This window comes from Ictalurus punctatus, chromosome 7 (genome assembly GCF_001660625.3).
Source record: "Ictalurus punctatus breed USDA103 chromosome 7, Coco_2.0, whole genome shotgun sequence".
NCBI classification, from domain to species: Eukaryota; Metazoa; Chordata; class Actinopteri; order Siluriformes; family Ictaluridae; genus Ictalurus; species Ictalurus punctatus.
Window position 1 is genome coordinate 2,259,032 of NC_030422.2, and position 19,100 is coordinate 2,278,131.

At 39.3% G+C, this 19,100-nt stretch overlaps 1 long non-coding RNA gene and 1 pseudogene across 2 annotated transcripts; both read left to right on the top strand.

Annotated features, from left to right (window-relative positions):
• The first annotated feature begins 181 nt into the window (after positions 1–181).
• Positions 182–13,360, top strand: LOC108261829 (uncharacterized; annotated as a pseudogene).
• A 2,962-nt stretch (positions 13,361–16,322) lies between these two features.
• Positions 16,323–18,002, top strand: LOC128632946 (uncharacterized). 2 transcript variants are annotated; one of them, XR_008396623.1, is made up of 2 exons: positions 16,323–17,124; positions 17,535–18,002. It is a non-coding gene; the product is annotated as an uncharacterized LOC128632946 (long non-coding RNA). The 2 variants fall into 2 exon arrangements; XR_008396622.1 differs by lacking the exon at positions 16,323–17,124 and adding an exon at positions 17,131–17,289.
• The last annotated feature ends 1,098 nt before the right edge of the window (positions 18,003–19,100 follow it).

The following is a 19,100-nucleotide window of genomic DNA, read 5'->3' on the forward strand; positions in this document are numbered from 1 at the left end:
AGACGCTGAATCATTGAAGATGGATATCCTACTTTCACTTAGGGCTGACATTGCTGCGGTGATAAAAACTGAGCTGAAAAGTGCACTTGCTGAAGGCTTCGACTTTCTTAAGAGCGAGTTGCAAGCGATGAAAGCCTAAATACAGAACAGTACGGCCGCAATTCACTCCGAAATCGACCTGATGAAAGCTGCAATTAAAGAGGTGGAAGGTGGGCTAACGACCTGGTCGGATGAAGTGGCAGTCTTACAGACTAGGGTGAAGGACCTGGCAGTGGAGGTGAGTGGACTCAGAAACAGGAGTGAGGACATGGACGGCAGACTGAGGAGTTGTAATATCAGAATTCTGGGGGTGGTGGAAGCGAATGGATCCAGCTCCACAACATCGGTCTCAGAGCTACTGAAAGAAATACTACAGCTGGATAAAGATGTGCTTGTGGACCGCTCTCATAGAAGCCTGGGTCCTGTGAGGAAGGATGGGAAACCACGTGCCATCATAGCCAAACTCCACTACTACCAGGACTGCGTTGAGGTACTGAGCGTGGCGCGCTCTCGAGCACCGCTCCGGCATAACAGTGAGACGATTGCTATCTTTCCGGATTGTACTGCGAGTGTCGCTAAGGCCAGGGCGGCCTTCAATGAGGTCAGGAAGTTGCTCCGTAACCGGCAGGGGGTCCGGTATGGCATCGTGTTTCCAGCCCATCTCCGTATTACGTTCAACGGAAAAGAAAAGCAGTTCACAGACGCAAGCAAAGCGATGAGCTACGTCAAGAAGAATATCGTTACTACTGTAGAGGGCTGAGTGAGTAACGTTGCCCCGGCTAATTCATTCACTCTGAACTCTGACTGGATGATAACTGTTTGATCAGACTTTTACTGTAACGAGGAAGATGGTCAACTCCGCTGTCTTATTTTCTGTTATATAAGCTATGATAGGGTGTATGCTTCTACACTGTGATAGGATGCACTTTTTCAATTTATTTTTCGTACCAGGGGTTCGGTGGGAGCTTTTGTTGTGGCTCTATAGAGTTCCCCCACACAAACACTGAATGTACGGATTCGTTTTGGATGTGTATGGTGAGCACCCTGTTCCTGTAGGTGCTGTGGGGGGTGGAGTGGGGTTAAGTGGAGGGTGTGCCAGACTTTTATTGTGTCATTTATTGTGTTTAATTTGCCAGACATCTGTATTGTGGCCCATCTGCGGTCATTCTAGGTTCCCTGCAGGGCTCAGATATCTAACCTTTTTTTTTTCTTCTCTCATTATTACTGACTTCAGTATTCCCAGAGGATCGGATGGTAGTATGGTTAATTTCGTGAGCTGGAATGTTAAGGCACTTAATCATCCTTTGAAGCGGAAGAAGGTATTTGCACATCTGAAACGGCTTAATATAAATATTGCATTTCTTCAGGAGACGCATCTACGGTCATCAGACCACGCTAGATTGGGAGGGGAGTGGTCAGGACAGATATTTCATTCAAATTTCCATTCGAAGGCTAGGGGGGCAGCTATATTAATTGATAGAAATACACCATTTACGATGACGTGTGGAAGCTGACCCCGCTGGGCGCTATGTTATTGTCGTTGGGCGAATTTATACTTTTCCGGTCATTTTGGCCAGTGTTTATGCACCAAACTGGGATGATTCAATGTTCTTCACAAATTTTTTTCACGCCTACCGAATATGTCATCGCATTACCTTATCCTCGGCGGTGACCTGAACTGTACACTTTCCCCCGTGTTGGATCGTAGCTCACCTAGATCCTCATCCCTGTCGGGGGTGGCGCGTTCTATCCAGCCCTTCCTCGAGTCGTATGGAGTGGTGGCGTTTTCGCAACCCTGCTTCCAGGAGTTACTCCTTTTTCACCTCAGTCCATAATACATATTCCCGTATAGACTATTTCTTTTTGGACAAAAGAATGCTTCCCCTCATAGACAGATATGATTATGGACCCATAGTTATTTCAGATCACTGCCCCTTGACTATGAAAATGCGCATCCCGGATATACAATCCAATTACCGCCCTTGGAGACTCAATGCTCTGCTCCTGTCTGATGATGTTTTTACTAGTTTTATTGCATCTGAAATTTCGGGGGGGGTTTGGATATTAATCAAACACCTGGAATGTCCTCCTTGACGATTTGGAGTCACTGAAGGTATATTTACGAGGTCAGGTCATCTCATACTGTGCTAAACAGAAGAGAGTGAACATGGCTCGACTCAAAGAACTGGAGGAAGAGATTCTTGAGCTGGATAGGGCACATAGCCAACTACCTTCTGCAGATTTTATGAAGAGGTGTTTGTCACTGCAGACAGAGTTTGACCTTTTATCGAGGAAACAGGCTGAGTATCTTATCTCCAAATCACGATACGGGTTTTATGAGCATGGGGAGAAGGCTGGACGAATTCTCGCCCACCAACTAAGACAGAGGACTGCTAATCTGACCATCTCTGAAATATATGATGAGCAGGGCTCAAAATGCACAGATAATCATAAGATTAACTCCAGTTTTCAATTTTTTATATGTCACTATACATCTCCGGCCCATCTGTAGACCCTTCTGCATTGGAAGACTTTTTTAAGACCCTGCATGTTCTGTCCTTAGATCCAGGGGAAGCCGCAGGGTTAGAGTAGGACCTCTCGGTTGGGGAGATAGCATCAGCGATTGGCTCTATGCAGAGCGGCAAGTCCCCAGGACCGGATGGTTATCCAAACGATTTCTATAAAAAGTTTTCAAGGCAACTCTCCCCTTTGTTATCGTCGGATTTCAAGGAGTCGTTCTCCTTGAGAGCCCTGCCATCTACTGTGCGTGAAGCAGTTATCTCCTTACTCCTTAAGAAAGACAAAAGCCCTCTTGAGTGCAGTTCTTACCGGCCAATTTCTTTACTAAATAGCGATGTTAAAATCCTTGCTAAAACTCTGGCACGTCGCTTGGAGGGAGTTCTTCCATCCATTATATCACCAGACCAAACAGGTTTTATTAGGAATCGATACTCTTTTTTCAATATCAGACGCCTTTTCAATATCCTCTATAGCCCCTCCCCACCTGGTACCCCAGAAGTGGTGCTTTCACTTGACGCTGGAGAGGTTTGGGTTTGGTCCCAGGTTCATATTATGGATCAAACTTCAATATACGTCTCCGAGGACTGCTGTTCACACTAATAATAATTTGTCCACCTACTTCGAGCTCCAGCGGGGTACAAGACAGGGATGTCCTCTATCACCACTGCTATTTTCCATTGCAGTGGAGCCACTTGCTGTGGCGCTAAGACAGAATGCTAACATTAGTGGGATCCGGCGTGCGGGGATAGAGCATGAAGTTTATTTGTATGCGGACGACATGCTATTGTTCATCTCACAGCCCTTGGAGAGTCTCCCTGAACTAATGACCCTACTCGAAGGTTTTTGGTAGAATATCGGGCTATAAGGTAATTTTCAAAAAAGTGAACTGATGACTGTTGGGGAGGGGGCACTCCAGGTACCCCTGGACTCATTCCCTTTCAAAATTAGTCTAAATAAATTCAAGTATATGTGGGATATGCATCAGCCCCTGTTATCTAATCTGAAGCAAGATATTGAGCGGTGGGATCCCCTGCCTCTCTGCCTGGGGGGCAGAATCAATATTATAAAGATGAATGTGCTGCCTAAATTTTTATATGTTTTTCAGTGTTTCCCAGTGTTTCTTACGAAATCCTTCTTTTCAAAACTGAACAATCAAATCTCAGCCTGTATCTGGAACAAAAAGCCATCACGGATCAAAAGGCATATATTGCAGAGACCTCGAGCGATGGGAGGGATGGCACTCCCAAACTTTATGTACTACTACTAATAGAGCAGCTAATATAAGATCATTGTTGTACTGGATGGGGGGAGAGTGTGGCAGCCCCTGTATGGACAATTATGGACGGGGCGTCCATCGCGTCCACCTCCCCGGCGGCCCTACTGTGTGCTAAATTACCATTCGCACAACCTCAGACTAGCTTTACCTGTAATCCAGTTGTTGTACACTCAATCAAAATTTGGAATCAGTTTTGAAGATCTTTCTCTCTTGGGGACTTGTCACTCATGGGGCCAATTGCAAATCATCTGTTTCTCCCATCTTTGTTGGATAAGACTTTCGTTACGTAGAAAGGGAGCTGTCTTACTGTCTGATCTCTATTTTGAGGGCGTTTTTGTCTCATTCGAGCAGCTCATGCAGAAATATGACATTCCCAGATCGCATTTTTATAAATATTTGCAGCTTAGAAGCTTTGTGGTCTTAAATTCGGACACCTTCCCGTTGTGCCCTTCCAATTCGCTATTAGATGCAATTTTTAACTGTAAACTGGCCAGGAAGCAGACAATAAGGGTTATCTATGACCTACTCAGCATGCATGATTTGTCATCCCTAGATCTCCTTAAGAATAAATAGGAGGCGGACGTAGGCGAATCATTTTCTGATGCTGATTGGTGCAAGGTAATCCGGGGGATTTTCTCCTCCTCCATATGTCTCAGACATGCGGCTGTCCAATTTAAAATTGTTCACCGTCTGCATTGGTCCAAAGCTAGACTCTCGAAGATTAATTTCCGGCATAGATCCCACATGTGATCGATGCAGACAGGCCCCAGCCACTCTGTTGCATATGTTCTGGACATGTCCAAAAGCTGTACACATTCTGGCAACCTATATTTGAGACCTTTACTAAGATATTGGGAAGAGTAGTACAGCCGTCCCCTCTTATTGCGATGTTTGGGGTGAGAATACTCCTTTCAGATGGTGCGAGACCAGCATGATGTCCTTCTGCACTCTCCTGGCCAGGAGATTAATATTGTTTAGATGGAAGGATCCTGCTCCACCAGTGTATGGTGATTGGATCAGGGAAGTCATGTCTCCTCTTAAGTTGGAAAAGATTAGATACACTGTCATGGGGGCGACTGGAAAATTTTACAGAATCTGGCAACCTTTTCTGTTCTTTGTCAGAGACGTGGATGCTGACAGTATTGTTATGTGATCATTGTCTATAATTGTATTTCTTTTGCTCTCTTCTGTGGTGGTCTGGCTTTATAATATGTAATATGTATGTTCTGTGTCTGGCACTTGGGGGGGGGGGGGGGGGGGGGGGGTTGTTCTGTCTGTTTGGTTGGCGTTGTATGTTTAATTTGAAAAATGTTAATAAAGAAACCTTGATCAAAAAAATAAATAAATAACCATTCAGTAAATGTTGTGATTAATTGACATTATTACACAAAATGTTTATTTATTCTTATTTGTTCTTCATCAAATATGTGATTTTAAATGATTTTAATGATTACACAGTTTAAATGAATAGCAGTTAAGACATGAAACATTATTGTGGTTTGGTTTATATTGTAGTTGAGCTGTGTGAGAAATGATGAAATGCTGTCATTCACATTCTCAGTAAAGCCACAATTAAAACAGTCACACCTGCATGTTCTCACTCTAGTTTCTGTGGCAAACACTAACAGCACTCAGTGAGCTGAGCTAATAATAAAAGATGAACATAATGTTAGATCTTATCTCATCTTATAACACATTACTTTGTGCTGCCATTAAATGCATCTAAACACAGAGAACTCAGAATGTAAATAACTTGAATCATCAACAGGCAGTAAGAAGAATTAACATAAAAGCTTTAAGTACAGTGCTGTGTTCACATAAACTGGATATTTTATCTGCTAGTCTGTTGAAAACTGTTAAAAGTAAGCAAGATGCAAAAAGGAGGAAAATCCTGAGACTCAGTGGAGGTTCACTGTGACCTTCAGCAGCAACAGGAACCTGTAGAACTGTGGAAAGCTAATGGGATTCAGTAAATAAAGAGCTAATTGTTTATCATACTTGTGGGGATTAGTATAAAATTTATACATTAAATACCTATTAGTGAGGCCAGTATGGGGTGCTCACTTAATGGTCTATGTGGGTCCAAATGCACAGTCATTGGGATGAGACATTAAACCAAGGTCCTGGTTCACTATGGTCATTAAAAATCCCAGGACACTTCTTGTAAAGAGTAGGGGTGTAACCCTGGTGTCCTGATGAAATTCCTCCATTGGCCCTTATCTAGCATGGCCTGCTAATAATCCCCATCCCTGAATTGGCTACAACACTCTCCTCTCCTCTCCACCAATGGATGGTGTGTAGTGGGTTTTCTGTCGCATCATACACACTGGTGGTGGTTGAGAAGACCCCCCCCCATACATCTAAGGAATTATTATTATTATTATTATTATTATTATTATTATTATTATTATTATTATTGTTGTAAACTGGATGAAACTATGCACAGATTTATTGGAAAAATTGAATCCCTTTCACTGATCACATCTAGGTTGTACATTTAAGAACCCCATTTTGTGACTAGCAGAAGCCCTGCCTCCCAGCTTCATAGGAGGTTCTGACATCATGTCCAGTGAACTTTTCTGATCTTTATGGACTGCATCAAACCCAAAACCTGAAGTATATCTGACAGAATAGAAAAGTTTCTTGATTTAGGAAAGACCTCGTTCTTTTAAAAGAGTTAGCTTGCTTATTCAATCAAACGAGATAAAAAGCTTTACAGAAAGGTCCACTGGATGTCTTGTTGAGATCAGTCATGAACCTGAGTGAAGTAGCAGAGGAACTGTACAAGTTCAGGAGTTGAATAAAGTTATGTTCTGCAAATTGTTGTTATAATTTCTGGGTTCACATGAAAAGAGCACATCAACTTTGACCAGAACGGAAGTCTTTCTGTCTTTCTCTCTGTGTGTAAGAACACAGGAAGTGTAGTGTCTTTAACACAGACCACTGATCAGTCAGTCCTTCATCAGAGTGACAGGATGGAGCTCCGTCCACTCCGTGTGATGATCTGTGAGTAAATGTTTTCTTTGTGTCTTCATTAGAGTGAGTGGTGGCTTAAAACAATATGTTCAGATGAAGTCTAATGTCCTGTGTGATGAGGTTAATATGTGATTAGAACATTTTCGTAAGAGTCTCTGATATGATTGTTGGATCAGTGTACATCCATATCAGTTGTGTGAGTTAGTTCATTTGAGTTGAGCCCTTGTGAGAACTTTTTTTTTAATTATTTGGTTACTGAAGTTAAGGTAAGGGTTACATTTATATGTAGAATAGTATTAATTAGTTGCATTAATAATGATATCAGTGGGAGGGTACAGTACAGTCCCCTCTGAAACTATTGGAACGGCAAGGCCTATTCATTTGTTTCTGCTGTACACCAAAGACATTTGGGTTTGTGATAAAAGATGGATATGAGACAAGAGTTTAGGATTTCAGCTTTTATTTCCTAGTATCTACCAATTGGGTGGTCTGAAAGAAATGTGCTATGTTCTATGTCGTTTAACACGTCTACATATAAATACCAGGAAACAGAAGCTGAAATTCTAACCTCTCTTCTCCTTTTCATCTTTTGATCTCAAACCCAAATGTCTTCAGTCTACAGCAATAACAATAACTTGGCCTGCTGTTCCAATGGTGTCAGAGGGGACTAAATATTTATTATTTTCAGCATAGTTTATGTGGATTGCTGTTAATTGGGTGTGTCCTCACTGCAGCCTGTAGTGTAATGACATTAGATTAGATATACTACGTACTGGATGTTCTAACCTTAACACTAACCCCAACCCTAACCATAGATGGATAACAGTGATGTACTGTGTCTTCCGTTGGTGCATGCGTGTTACAACATACATTACCTAGTGGATAAAATCCAGTGTGTCACTACGCTACAGACTGCAGTGAGGAACTTTTGGTCTATTTTAGTGCATATGTGTAGAATCTAAAGTCTACCATCTTCAGGATTTGTGTGTTATTTTGGGTTGTAGAGTGTCTGAGGTGACGTGGAGTTTTTTCTGAGCGTGAATCAGATTTTGGTTCATGATATTTTTGTGGTAAGTGGTAAGCATGAATACAAACCAGACATACTACTCGGCAGCTCTTCCGTGCCAGTCCCGTTGCATTATGGCAGAGGTTCTCAACCTTTTGTAACTAAAGCCCCCCCAAGCCTCCCCTATCATTTGGCATGCCCCCCATCACCCCTCCATATTAGAGAGGACCAGGTATAATGATGATCTGTTATATATATATATATATATATATATATATATATATATATATATATATATATATATATATATATATATATATATATATTCTATAATCTGTTTTTGATAGATAGATAGATAGATAGATAGATAGATAGATAGATAGATAGATAGATAGATAGATAGATCAATAAATAGATAGATAATTTTTTTTTTGCTTTTGTTTTTGTACTTTTTTATTACTTTAGATAACTTTCATGATTTAAAAAAAACAAACTTTTATGACTTTTATAAAAGTATATAATGGACAGGTATTGAACCTGAATGATATGAAATGTTTCTGAACACTATAACTACTTTGAACAGAAAACTAGACTGTAATAACATGGACTATTTTACATGTAAAACATCTTGCATTACATTCGTCTTACATTCAAAAAACATTCACATTGAGACGAATAGGGACGAAGGGCGCGTCTCCTTATCCATGACATTGTTAAATCTCCGTCTCTCACCCAGATTGCTAAATTTGTCTGGCCACTTGTGGGCCACATACTTGCTTTAGTTCTAGCCCAGTATACGCCTGGGTCCCCGGGCCAGAACCGGCCCACACACTGCAAACCGACACACACAATTTCCTCAGGCCCAGATCCGGCCCACACACTGCAAACCGACACGCACAATTTCCTCAGGCCCAGATCCGACCCAGACACTGTAAAGTGAATTATATTGTTTTATTTGGCCCGGGTCTGCCCCAGGCACTGTAAGACAGATCTGGCTGAGAGTCGGCTTGGTCCCCGGGCCAGATGTGGCCCAGAAACTGCTAAATGTACTTCATTTTAGTAGGGAAACTCAAATTCAGCCATTTAATAAGATTAAGGGCTTTTATTAAACATTAACAAATACACTACAATATGAACATTTATTAACAACACACTTTTAAAAACAACAAAATAACAAATAAATATATTTACAGTATATTTAAAGGCAAAAACAAATTCTCTCTCTCTCTCTCTCACACACACACACACACACACACACACACACACACACTGCTACCAACTCACGCACACAAAAATTCAACCACTTAAAAACATCAAGGACTTTTATAAACAATTAAAAATACAATATGAACAATATGAATTCATATAATATGAATGTAATATGAATATTTATTAACAAATAACAAAATAAGTTAAACAAATATATTTAGTTTTTGTAAAGAAAAGACATATAGAGAACATACAGTTGCGATCGGAAGTTTACATACCCCTTGCTGAATCTGCAAAATCTTAATACTTTTAACAAAATAAGATTGATCATAAAAATCCCATGTTGTTGTTTATTTAGTCCTGTCCTGAATAAGCTATTTCACAGAACATATGTTTACATATAGTCCACAAGACAATAGCTGAGTTTATGAAAATTACCCCGTTCAAAAGTTTACTCACCCTTGATTCTTAATACTGTGTCGTTACCTGGATGATCCACGAGTGTGTTTATGTTTTGTGAGAGTTGTTCACGAGTCCCTTGTTTCTCCTGAGCAGTTAAACTGCCCCCATTCTTCAGAAAAATCCTCCAGGTCCTGCACATTCTTTGCTTTTCCAGCATCTTCTGTATATTTTAGCCCTTTCCAACACAGGCTATATGATGTTCAGATCTGTCTTTTCACACTGAGGACGACTGAGGGACTCGTACACGACTATTACATAAGGTGCAAAACATTCACTGATGCTCGAGAAGGTGACACGATACATTAAGATTCAGGGGGGTGTAAACTTCTGAACAGGGTGATCAGTTTAAATTGTTTATTTATTTAAAGATCTTATTTTTTCCATTTAGTACTGCCCTTCAGACGCTAAATAAGATACTTGCATGATACTTGCTTGTGTGTTCATTAGCCTGTGTGTGTTCATTAACCTGTGTGTGTTCATTAACCTGTGTGTGTTCATTAACGTGTGTGTGTTCATTAACCTGTGTGTGTTCATTATCCTGTGTGTGTTCATTAACGTGTGTGTGTTCATTAACCTGTGTGTGTTCATTATCCTGTGTGTGTTCATTAAACTGTGTGTGTTCATTAGCCTGTGTGTGTTCATTAGCCTGTGTGTGTTCATTATCCTGTGTGTGTTCATTAGCCTGTATGTGCTAGTGAGCTCAGGTTTTTCCTGATATATGACATCATCCTGCAGGCTGTATGTATTACACGACATCTTTAGTGCACAGGAGCGCCTTTCTCATGTGACACACAGAGAAGGAAGTGTGTAATCCAGCTTCAGATTAGCAGATGTGGATCAGATTAAACATGAGACAGTAATGAGCAGCATAGTGACCTGAGTGAAAATAGCTGTTTCTAAACACCATTCATTATTGAAACAGGTCGATATATTGCATTTCTTATAGCTGAAGTGAAACTAAATATAGATTTTTTGCAGTATATGACATTGTTCTCATTTGTCTTCTTAAAGAAAAGAAACAAGTCAGCGTTACATCATATTCTCTGTTCCTCTTCCCTTTTTAGTGCTTATTTCACTTATCCGAGTCGGACAAGCTCAAGGTGATTTATACATATTTTATTGCCTATGTTGTGCACATGTTGGATTTGCATTAAGGTGGAGAAGATTGTTTGTACATTGTCATGCAGAATGTAAGTTGTTTACATTGACAGTGTGTGTTTGCTTTTTGACTTTTCCAGCAGTGTTTAAACCAGTTCTGTCTGTGGAGCCGAATTTACCTCAAATATTCAGAGGAGAGACGGTTACACTCACATGTAGGATTTCAGGATGGAGTGGACTGTACTACTGGAACAAAGATCGTGTTTATAGTCACAGTTCTGCTGAAAATTACTACACTATAAATGTAGATCAGAGTCACAAATACAGCTGTTACGGCTCTATTGATGGATGGTCAACGCTACTGAGTAATGAAGTGACTCTCTCAGTGATAGGTACATGTCTGATCTTACACTCCTGTAACATGCACTGATACACATAATCATTACAAAACACACTGATTAAATATCAGCAACACTGTTACACTCATTGTGTCAGGTGTGTTTGTGTGTGTGTTTGTGTGTGTGTGTTAATCTCTTCCTCACACCAATATTTATTAACTTCAGCATCACATCACTACATGCAGTGTGGATTAAAGTCACAAGATTTATTTAAAATGTCACAGATTCTGAAAAAAAACAATGTTTAGTTACATATCCTGTGTCTAGCAATGATGAATGGTGTAGTTGTACATTCACTGTGTTCAACATTCATAATAGTGAACACACATTGTTTGTTTAGTTATGAAAAATGTATTCAATTAATTCCATGTACAGTATATATAGAGTATAATAATATTATAAGACCATGTTGTCCATGTAATAAAGTTGCACAACTGTAACTGTTTAACAAATGCTGAATATAAATGCATTATTAGACACAAATCATCTGATTAAGATGATAAAACTCTTGTTGATGTTGTAAAGAGGAAAACTTTAATATCATCATCATTTCATATCAACAGAAAAACCCAAACCGACTGTGAGAGTGAATCCTCAGAGCTCCGTCTACACTGGAGACAGAGTTACTCTGAACTGTAATCTGCTGTCTAATGGATGGACTTTTCTCTGGTACAAAGATCGAGTCCAAGTAGCTGAAGACACCAACACACTCCATGATACAGTCTCTAATGCAGGAGGAACAGTGTATCAGTGTAAAGCACGCAGAGGAACCTACGACTCAGAGCTCAGTGATACAGTTACAGTTACAGTTAGAGGTACGTCATGCTTTCTACTCTCTCACTGCATGTTTTAAGTGATTTCTTATTATATTTTAGATATTTATAAAGCCTGTCATTCATGAACAGTAGAGCAAAAGTTAAAGTACCGCTGAGTGTGTGTTCATCAGGAAGAGAATCTCTGTTATAAGAGATACAGACTATCAGATATCAGTGTTATGTAGGGATAATAAATCTCATGGTAGTAGAAAGATGGAAATTATAATTACACAGCACTCATGTTAATCAGACTCATGATGGTGTTTATAACTGTAACTGAAACACAGACATTAGTGCTGAAACACTCACTACAGAATATTAAATTATGATCAATATAGAAAGAATGTACAGTGTGTGTCTGATACCAGAGGCCTTAAAGCTACACTGTAAATAAATCACCTGCTTCGTCTCTATAAGTGCTGACTAATCACTTTGGAAATCATACATAAGAGACCTGGAGCCAGATCACATCAGGATCTCGAGTAATTGTAGGATTTTTTTTCTTTTGCTCCACGCTGCTTCCTTACCAATGACCAAAACATGGAATTATACAGAATAAAATGTGATGTCATGAATCACCTTTCATTTTATTAAACAGATCTGAATAATACTTTACTATAAATACATCTAACACAATACCAAATGATTAGAATCAGGATCTGTTGAAGACGCTGGACTTTTTGGTGCAAGTGGTTATAACTTGTCCAAAACATTTACATGTGTAATGTCACATTCTTCTCCAAAATCTTCTAAACTCTCTACACTCATGAAAACCAATCAATCAAAAGCATACTAATTATTTCAGGAAATATTTTACTATCTTTGTACAGCGCTCCCAAAACCTGTGGTGTCCATCAATCCTGATGAACAGGTGTACAGAGGAGAGACTGTCACTCTCAGATGTGACCTACAGGATGAAGAGGACTCTGACTGGATCTACAGCTGGAATAAAGATGGTTCTGGTGTCAGTAGTGAACAGGAGTACAGAATCAGTAGTGCTGAAACATCTCATGCAGGTAAATACACCTGTAGAGGAAGAGAGAGAGGAGGCTCACACTCCTCACACACCAGTGATGCTGTTACACTGACTGTATCAGGTGAGTGTGATCATCTCCTCAGTACTCATTAACCTCAGGTTCACCTCAGCACTCAGTACTGGTGTAGATTAGAGCTGCACAATATGCATACAAAGTGTGATATGCAGTAAAGATGTTGGACTTTGAGATGATGATGTGAAATGCAGTCGATGAAGACTACAGAGGTGATTTTTATTTATTTGCTGACTCAATGTGCTGCAAAATGCTGAACATGAAAATGTCCCAGGTTTATCCAATAATAAATAATATTAATGGCAAAATATCTCTTCTTTTTTTATTATTATTGCATTAAGTGTAAAATGAAATAATAAAATGCATTCTGCTGGTTCAAACATTTTATATTGAAGGCTGTTTTAAATAACAGTCTAACATAATGCAGTACATTTTGTCTGTACACTTTTTCTTGAATAAGAGGACAATGTACTTCACATTAAATCTACTCTCACAAAAACTAAATTACTTTCATAAATACCACAAAATATTTTGATAGATATTCATGAATAATTTCACTACGACAGGAGTCTTTACAGTGTATCAGTAATAGTGTGTTTGTCTGTAGTAGTGATTAGTGTGTTAATCACTCTGAGAGCAGAACATGAACAGTTAACATCCTGAACTGTGTTTCATCTTCAACTGCAGAAAAACCTAAACCTGAACTCACATCAAGTCGTGAAGGAGCTGTACTGAAAGGAAACCCAGTGACTCTGTCCTGTACACTGAAGCTGCAGTCTGCTGGATGGAAGTTTTACTGGATCAAACCCACACAGAGCACTGAGACTGAGACTGAAACACACCACTACATCTTCAGATCAGTTAGAGTCTCTGATGGAGGTCAGTACAGGTGCAGAGCTGGTAGAGGAAACCCAGTCTACTACACACACTACAGTGATGCACTCTGGGTAAATGTTACTGGTGAGTGAAAAAGGTTGGCACTTCTTAACAGATTTTATATATTATTACATACGTGTACACTGCATCATCACTAATTACTTAAATATAAAGCAGTTATAGTATTATAGAACTCTACATTATTGAAGTATATTTGTATTTGCAGTGTTAATAATGTTATTAACTAGCTTATCAGTTCATGCTAAACAATACAGCACTGTCCAAAAGTCGGTCTGATTTTTATTTTGTGTTTATTTAGATGTTTATTTTTATGTCTTCTAAATTATCAGTAGTAAAGCAGAAATATAACGGTCCTAATGTTCAATTAAATATTCCAGAGAAACGCTTGTATATGGTTAAAGAAACATATTAAGTTTCAGACACCTTTTCAGACTCATATCTTGAAATTTGAATACTCATGAAACTTGTATGTATTAGATCTATGGCCTGTTCATTTATGCTTTATATATGATTAATTATAATTTATTATTAGTATGATTATAATTATTTTATTATCCATGGAATTTTCCCTCCTGTTCTATCAGATGGAAAAGCTCCACTGTCGGTACTGAAGCTCCTCAGCAGTGCAGTAGCGGCCTCTCCGTATTTGCTGGTGACCATCATTCTGGCAGTGAAATGTTACAGAGCTCGAAGTAAGACCTCACAGTGTTCTTCATGAGACATAAAATTAAACCCTAACATTTAATAAGAGGCTAATTTGAAGTGTTCATGAGTGTGTATTTTACAGCTGACCCTGATGAGGACAACAGACCGTACAGAGTGATAGAAGCTGAAGCGTCTGTCTGAGTCTCAGGTGTTTACATTATTTTATCATCTAGCTTTTATATAACAGCAGCTCCCCGTGCAACAGAGAACACTGCATTTAGCTCATGGAGCTGTAACGTGGTGAACGAACGACTCTGACCCGAAGACTTGAGAGCTGAAATAATCATTTCTGTTTCCGGGGAACAGACGTGAGAAATGCGATGTGACAAAAGAAAGAACGACTCGGATCGGGAGGTGAGGTGAACTAACAGACTGTATAGCCTGAAGACCTAATGCTAAGCTATTAATTAATAATTTCTGTTTCTCATAATTTGGCCTTGGCTGCAATAGCCTATACTTTATTTTTTATTCCAAATGTGATCAACCTTTGCATAAGTACTAGATGTGTTGGTGAATTTAACATGTAACATTTTAATTATATTCTGCTGAAATGAAAGAAATGACTTGAAAAAAGATTTGTTCATTTTGCTGAACGAGATTCAAAGATCCGAGTCAGTAAAATGGTCCGAACTTCCTATCACTACTGCTCACTGCAGAGCCAAATAGATGGAGCTGGACGTCTAGCTCCACCTCTCTTGATCTAGTCTAGTTCCACCTCTATGGCTCATTTCGCCACCTACTGGCTGTTAACGTCAATGCAAGCCCTTCATTAGATCAAACTTACCTAAAGGGGAAAAAATGTTGATTGTTAATGCACGAAGGTTAGGTCAAAGTAACCATGAGACTTGCATGGAACTGGAGATTCTGGCATAGCTAATACTGCCTTATCTTTCTTTAACATTTTTCATGATTTCATGATTTTTCTGCACTGTTTCTGTGACAAACTGCATGACCAGACTACCTTCTTTTTTCCCCACTGTATTAAGGCTATGTAAGCAATTTGTGAATTTTCTCAGTCATATGTGATTCATTAATGTAATAAAGTGTGCTCCTAATATGCGCTTTGCTTTTAAACATGGGAACTGAGTTACCCTTGCAGGTGTGATAAAAATAAATAAATAAATAAAATGATCACCTATCTGCTTGTCTTATCTCTTGTTGCTTTTAAATGTACACTTAGGGTCTCCACCTCATGAAAGAAAAATGAATGCATGTACAACGAGAGTATCATTGTGAATATAATTTAGATGGAAATATGCGAATATAATTTTGTATGGACTCAGTCCACATGTGATTGTCTTCATCAAATGGTAATAAGCAACTTGTCGTCTGAACCCAGCCACGTGTCACACTAAAGAACAAAACAAGAGGACACGTGTGGTCTGAGACTGGTAGCAAGGCAACTAACTCCATGAACATTTGGTAGTAGACTGGGAGTGTTAATAATTTACAATTTATTAGTCACATACTCCACTGCCCTCAAGTGTTGCTGAATTTATTTTATTTCTATTCACCTTCATTAACAAAATGTACATCTAACATAAAAATCAATCTTCACTCTAGAAAAAAAAATATATAATAAGATAAAAGATACAAAATAAAATTTTAGTATATTAGGTTTCAAGAACACATTTTTTCCCCACAAAACTTTAATGGGTTAAAAAAAGCACAACATTTTACAAAACCTAAAACTACACGTAAAAGCAATATTTTCACAGATCTACCCCACTAATTAGCTTGTTAGCGGTGAACTTTGTGCAGGCAAGACACATGAATATTTCTTTTATCGTATATTTCCTGCATGAAAAACTCCATGTCCTCTAATCTCTCGAAGGTGAAAAGGAAGGGAGCCCGGATTTTCTCTTCGTCCATTTCACTTTCATAAAAAATAGTGTTGATAAACAGGTCCTGCATTGTGATGGCTAACAAGGCATCATCCTCGTTCATCCTCATGATCCGTGGTAAGTGAACTTTCCAAGCAAAGTGGGGTCTGTTCTCCTCCACCCACTCACAGGCAAGCAGAGTCTGTTTCATCACCGCCGAGTCCTTTGTACAAAAAGATAAGACATTTCAATAAACATGTAATTAGTCAAGTGCTGCTCAAACACTTTTATGAAACAAGAAAGGTAATCACATAAACAAATAGTAATACATTTCATTATTATACAACAATATATCTTCTGGAACAGTCACATGTAAGCAGAATACAAAGTTGATCATAATGTATTATACCATGGTCAGTCTCAATACTGGATTCTGATTGGTTAGAAGGTGATGTGCATTAAGACACCACACTATCTGGCACAGATGGGGTGACCTCCATGAGATCTAGCACAGATGGGGTGACGTCCATGATGCTGCCAAAGTTACTGCACAGGCAGTTCCAGAGAGCTTGCGTAGACAGATACTGACAGTGTCTTCCCAAAGTTAATGACAGAGTGTGTGTGTGTATGTGTGTGTGTGTGTGTGTGTGTGTGTGTGGCAGGATAAGTGAACTACCCTATTGACCCTGCTTGGGGTATGGCTTTGGCAGATCAATAAGGTCGGAGCTATTCTATTATTTAAGGACCTTTATTTTGGCAGGCGCATATGTGTATTGGTGATTCAGAGTTCCTCGCCCCCTGGCATTTCCGGTTCAGTTTCAGTTCCCGGTTCAGTTCCCGGTTCAGTTCAGGTACGTTGAGGCTTTGCTCAGGGTGTAATGAGGTGAACATCTCAAGGCCAATTTGTTTATTATAGTTTTGGAGCGGCGCTGGTGGCGCGTGCGTTCAGTGATAGTAACATTAGCCGCACGTGCGTAATCATACGACTTCGTGTCTGGAGTTTGTTCAACCCAATAGTAAGTGCACCTCTCCCTTTTTCACACTGGGACTTGGTAGATTTAGTTTGACTCTGATATTTGTGTTGAGGTGAGAGTGGGGAGTTGAGCATCTAAATCTCCTCTAAGACAAATCCCTAGCTGAAGACGCTACATGTGACACTATTGATGGGGTGTATGTTGTGGCTTTGTCCTATTGTCTCCACACTATAGTGGCTATACTTTTCATTGTATTTACTGTTAACAATCATTCTGGTTCTGTTTAGGAGCTGTTGAACTGCCTCTATTTCATGTGGTGGTGTCAGTGGGCCTGAGTGTTCTAGCCACCACATCACAGTGTCTGTAATATTTTAGTTTTTCTTTCTTTGCTTATTGTTTAGTGTATTGTGTAATTCTGGGTTAATTGGTGTTTTTCTTTCTCTCCAGGAGCCAGTGAGTCTTGGTGGACAGGGGAAGCTAGCTGCCTTCATTCGGTGGTGTGTGCTTCACAGCGTGCTCAGTGTCCCGGCACAACAACTTCCTTGTGGTGTAGGTACTGTTAATGATTTGGTTTTAATTAAGGTGGGTTTGGATGACCTCCCAGGAAGTAGCTGGCCTGCGTTGTTCCCACCAAGCCTGGGCCTGGAGAATTGCTTAGTTTTAAAATTCTTATTGTGCTTCATGGGAGGGTGACTTTATATTTATAAGTTTTAATGATGCTTAAGTGTGATAATAAAATGTAGCTTTTATTGATACTCATGTCTCACTCTCATGTTCTTTGCCTTCAGTCGGTAAAACTTATTTGGGAGTATTTCCCTGGTTCTTCCCCAGGGTGGCGTAGTCGGATTTACTAAACTGTGAATAACAGTTCTTTCCATGCAGGATTGATATATAATATAAATCCAAGAACATCACTGAACTAGAGGCCACTGCTCATGAGGAATGGGCTGAGATTCCTCAGGACCGCTGGCAGAAGCTCTGCATCTCGTCATCAGCAGGTCATAACAGCAAAAGCGTGCTCTACTAAGTACTAAAAATGCCATGAAGGGGTTGAATAATTTTGAGACTGGAGAAGTCATTATAAGTTGCATTTTCAGTTGAATTTGGGTAAACCACTTGATGCATTCATTGTGTTGAACTATTTCAATTGCTTTTGTTTGATGTGTTCATTGCAAACAGTTGAAAGTCTGTAAATTTTGACAATAAACCTGATTTGCAATGGGGGTTGAATAATTTTGATTGCAACTATACGACTATACTTATAATACACACTGCCTACTCTTGCTAAAAGTTGCCAAAGGCAATGTCCACATGTGTCGGGTTATTCACGCCCACTGTTTTGGTATGGGATGGATGTTAGCTAGCTCATTTAATGCCAATTGTATGAATCGGTTATAATAGACAGTGTTAACATTAGCTGAGACAAAACTTAAAATGTGTCACTGAACCACAAATTATCTATATTTAGCTTCTCATTTTTTGATGCTATGGAAACATTTTACACACGTCTCAAAGTTCAATTTATCTTTAGAGTTCAGTTTTACATACTGCCATTATGTTGAATTGTCTGTGACTGTCAGACTGAGTCAACATTTCCCACTCTGATCATCACTGGGCTTTAAAGCGGTTGTGGTGTTGTGTTTTTCTCAGCAGTGTGAGTTAAACAGTGAGAGAGAGAGAGGAGGTGCTAAACTGATTTTGCACCGCTGATCCATCATTTCACATTCTCAGGCTAAATGAAGAAAAAAATATTTACATGATGGTGAAAATAAATTAATATTGACAAAATATATATCTTGACTATAATTATATAATAATTTTATAATTAGACTGGATTGCTTTTTTCAAAAAAG